The following is a 5,000-nucleotide window of genomic DNA, read 5'->3' on the forward strand; positions in this document are numbered from 1 at the left end:
GAATGTATGAGAAAGGAAAGAAAGATAGGAATAGAGAGAAGCTATATTAATGAAAAATGAACAAAGGGATTAAAATAAAGAGGAAGAGGAGGAAAAAAATGAGAAAAGAAGAAAGGAACAAATAGAAAGGAGGAAAGACGATAAAGGGTGGAGAGAGAGAGAGAGAGAGAGAGAGAGAGAGAGAGAGAGAGAGAGAGAGAGAGAGAGAGAGAGAGAGAGAGAGAGAGAGAGAGAGAGAGAGAGAGAGAGAGAGAGAGAGAGAGAGAGACAGAGAGAGAGACAGAGGGATATATATATATATATATATATATATATATATATATATAGAGAGAGAGAGAGAGAGAGAGAGAGAGAGAGAGAATGAGTGAGAGAGAGAGAGAGAGAAAATCCTCGAAACACGATGCACAAGAGATGGAAAAAGGAGAGAAAGGTGAAGAGGAGGAAAAGGGGAAGGGATATGGAAAGGGAAGTATGTAGAAGTGGCAAAAACGAAAGGATAAAGGGAAGAAGGATGGAGAGGAAGTGAGAATAGAAATACAAAAAAGAATAAATAAAAGATGAAGTAAGATGCAGGGAAAGAAAGAAAGAAACTAGAAATTATTTTCACTCCAAGTTTGAATTCCTAAGTTTTATTTTACAACTTGGCATTTTGTGATAACTCAGTATTTTCAGTAACTCGGTAATTCTGAATAACTCGAAATTTCTGTGAATATAGGACCACAACATTGTGACAAAATTAAATGAGGTAGATAAATCAGAAAATGTTGAAGAAAGCAGACGTGACAGTACTTAGGTATAAAACAAACGGTTAAGAAAGCAAGAAAAAAATATCTTTCTATAGGTCGGATAATGCTTCTATAAGTCGAAGTATATCCTTTATAAGTCGGGATATTTCCTCTAAAAATCGGAATATTGCTTCTATAAACAGAAAATTTCATGCATAAGTATGAGTCAGAATATTTTTTCTTTAAAAAAAATAATTCTCTATAAGTCGGAATATCCCTCTATAAGTCGGAATATTTCTCGATAAGTCGGAATATTCCTCTATAAGTCGGAATATTCCTCAATAAGTCGGAATATTTCCTATGTTTATCGATATACAACCTTTATAAATAGAATGAACTCCTCTAAGTCGGAATATTTCCTCTATAAGCGGGAATATTGCCTCTAAGTCGGAATATTTTCCTCTATAAGTTGGACTATTTTCTTTATAAGTCGAAATATTCATTTTGTCTTTGGAACTCCGTGGCTTTGAAATGAGACTTCAACTAATCTCCAAGAACAAAGAGCAATAACAAGTAAGGAACCTACGTCAGTAGGCGCCGAGTAACTGTGGCCGGAGCCGCCACCTTTACCCCCACTACGTGTTTGGACTGTTGTGGGAGGTAACAGCCACTCACTGCTGGGATTAGGAGAGAAACGCGGGACTCGAACCCATAACTAGGAAGATTTGAGACTCATACGCTTCCGATTACTCTACCAGCGCACAGTCCCCAAAGCGTATCATAAGGCAAAGGTGACGGCTTCGGCCGCAGCTACTCAGCACCTCCTGGCGTAAGTTCCTCACCACCAGTAACAAGTATCCTGACGCAAATAAGAACAACATATACATAAGTGGGCCGTAATCGGACACGTATTGGTCTTGCGTTTACTTAGTTGTGGGTTCGAATCCCGCATTTCTCTTCGATTCCCAGCAATGAATGTTACTTTTACCAACAGCCGAAGTTTATAACAGGGCAAAGGTAGCGGCTTCAGCTGCAGCTGCTCAGCGCCTCCTGGTGTTGGCTTCTGAACTAGTGCTTGGTCATTGCAGATTCTCATTCCCTTCTGGTCTTAAATTAATCAAATCATCTGGCGTTTGCTAGTAGGAGGAGATGGAGGAGAAGGAAGAAAGAATGAAGGAGGAGGAAAAGAAGGAGAAAAGGGAAATGGAGGAACAAGAGGGAAATGAGGAGAACGAAGAGAAAGGGGTGAAGAAAAAAAAGAAAAAGAAAGAGAAGATGGAGAAGGAAGAGTAAGAGGAGAGGAGAAAAAGAAACAGATGAAGGAAGATAAGAGAGCAAAAGAGGAAGGGAAAAATAAAGAGTAAGTAAAAAGAAAGAAAAAGAGAAAAAAGGGAATGAGAAAGGAAAAGGAAAAAAGGGAATGAGAAAGCGAAAGGGAAAGAGGAAGGGAAAGAGAAAGAGAAAAGAAAAAAAGAGAAATAAATGGTAAAAAAAAAAAAAAAGGAAATAGAAGAAAAAGAGAGTCTGGAAGGAGGAGTATCTTAAGGAGAAGGAGGAGGAAGGGATAGAAGAGGAGTTGAACGAGGAGGTGGAAGTGAACGACGAAAAGAGGAGAAAAAGGAGGAGGAGGAGGAGGACGGAGAGGTGACTGAGCACCAAAGAGAGAACGAAAGAAGTCTTCTTGAGTGAAGCCTTGATGAGCGTCAAGTGTGAACGTTTAGTGCGAAGGCAAAGCAGGCGACCCACCTCACCATCCTATTCTCACGCAGTGAGAAGTGAGAAACCCATGGTAGGGCAAAGACTTGTCAGTTGTAGCAAGCCGCTGGTTCGCCTTCCCGTATATCTATCTATCTATCTATCTATCTATCTACCTTTCTATCTATATATCTATCTATCTATGTATCTACCAAGAGCATTTTCCCCCATATAAGGGACGTAGTTAAGTAAGAAGCACGTACCTATTCCCGCACATTTCACTCCCCCCCACCACCCTTTCCACTCCTCCTATCTCAGCTCCTCATAGATGACAGGTCATCCTTACATCCGTTAACTGCCCTAAGACAAACGTAATGCAGAAAGACACAGAACATCCACAGCAATGCCGCTTCGCTTAATCGGCGACAGCCACTTATATGTGATAGAATTTTTTTTAAAGTAATAAAAAGATGTTTTGGAAAGAAATTAAGAGAGGAAGAAGAGGCGAATCAAGTAGAGAAGATAAGGTAATAGGTGCGGATGGAGAGATGATAATGGAAGAGACGGCAGTAAGAAGATGGGCAGAGTATTTTAGAGAGTTGCTAAATGTGAATGAGAATAGGGAGGGGAAAGTATTTGCAGTAGGAAACGCTAAGAAAGTGAATGATGAGTGAGGAAAATGGAGGAGAAATAAGGAAAGATGAGATGAAAGTATTTGCTAATATGTTGAAAGAAAGTAAGGCACCTGAGTTGTATGAGCGTCATGCGGTTAGTGAGGTTATTTAATGTTTGTTTAAGAGAGAGTAGAGTGCCGGAGGACTGGAGGAGTGCCTCTATAGTTCCACTTTACAAGGGAAAGGGGGATAAGTGTGAGTGTAGTAGTTTCAGAGGTATCAGTTTGTTGAGTGTAGTTGGGAAGGCTTATGGGAGGATTTTGATTGAAAGGATTAGGAGAGGAACAGAGGGAGTAATTGGTGAGGAACATTCTGGGTTTAGGACAGGTAGGGGTTACGTGGATCAGATTTTTGTGGTAAGGCAGATATGTGAGAAAGCTTTAGGAAAAGGTAAGGGTATTTTATGAGCCTTTATGGATCTGGAAAAGGCTTAGGACGTGGTAGACAGGAAGGCATTGTGGGAGGTATTGTAGATGTATGGGATAGGAGAAAAGCTGTTATGAGCAGTCAAGAGCTTTTACGAGATTAGTAGAGCCTGTATTAGAATAAGAAATGGAGAGAGTGAGTGGTTTGAGGTAAAGGTAAGGTTTCGCCAGGGATGTTTTATGTCGCCTTGGCTGTTCAATATAAATATGGATGAGGTAGTGAATGGATGAAATATCATCAATATACCGGAACCAGATTATATATTTAATAGAGGTAAAAAGGTGAATTTAAAAAAATCCGTATTAATATTAGCTTATATATATATATATATATATATATATATATATATATATATATATATATATATATGTATATATATATATATATATATATATATATATATATATATATATATATATATATATATATATTACGTTCGTAAAGAGCTGGAGTCCAGGGGCCATGTTATCGGAAATTTTCAAAACACTGGACTCAGAGTAACAGAATTTATTACCAACGTTTCGAACCCTGAGGACGAACCCCGGACAGGGCTCGAAACGTTGGTAATAAATTCTGTTACTCTGAGTCCAGTGTTTTAAAAATTTCCGATAATATATATATATATATATATATATATATATATGTATATATATATGTATACATATATATATACACATATATATATACATATATATATATATACACATATATATACATATATATATATATGTATATATATATATATATATATATATATATATATATATATATTACTAGAGCTTGAAAAGGAAAATCCTTTAATACTATTCTGTATCAAAGGCCATCCGTCGGGACAAAGCACACTTCCTTTGTGTTCAAGCTGCATATCCCCCTTGCGCAGCTGCATGTGCATCTGTGTCATTATGTCCTCCAAACACTTTACCTGTGGAACAGCAGTTGCCTTTGCAGCTGTGAGAGCTGTGAGACAAGACAGTAGTTCTGCCCATCTAGAACCAAAGACCTTCTTTCTCTCATACTTTAGTCTAATCACTATCTAGGAATACGACGGGCCTATTTCTAGACGTGATGGGCTTCTGATTACTGGAATGTTTCAAGCAGTGATAGAGAGGATTACCAAATTTCCATTTTTTTTTTTTTTTTTTTTTTTTATCTCGTAGAGTCGTTCTCAATTCTGTTAAAAACATTCCAAGGTTTGTCATTTCATTATACTTCTAATAATTAGATAACATGGGCACTAGAAGATATATATATACTTTAGAAGCTACAGTTTGTGAAGTACTAGATGCCCCCAAGATTATTAAAACATCTCTAGGTTTGCTACACTGTTCAATGAAGTTTGAAAATAAATCCAAATTGTTAAATGTGAAATTTTAAATGTGAAAAAATTATACATCCTCGTGGATTTCTAAGACATTTTCAATCTTAAAAGAATACCTTTAAGTTTGTTAGAATCATCTTGTTCTTGTTCAAATATTTCAAA

The sequence above is a fragment of the Oratosquilla oratoria genome, chromosome 5, assembly GCF_046742065.1.
Source record: "Oratosquilla oratoria isolate Oo_2021 chromosome 5, ASM4674206v1, whole genome shotgun sequence".
NCBI lineage: Eukaryota > Metazoa > Arthropoda > Malacostraca > Stomatopoda > Squillidae > Oratosquilla > Oratosquilla oratoria.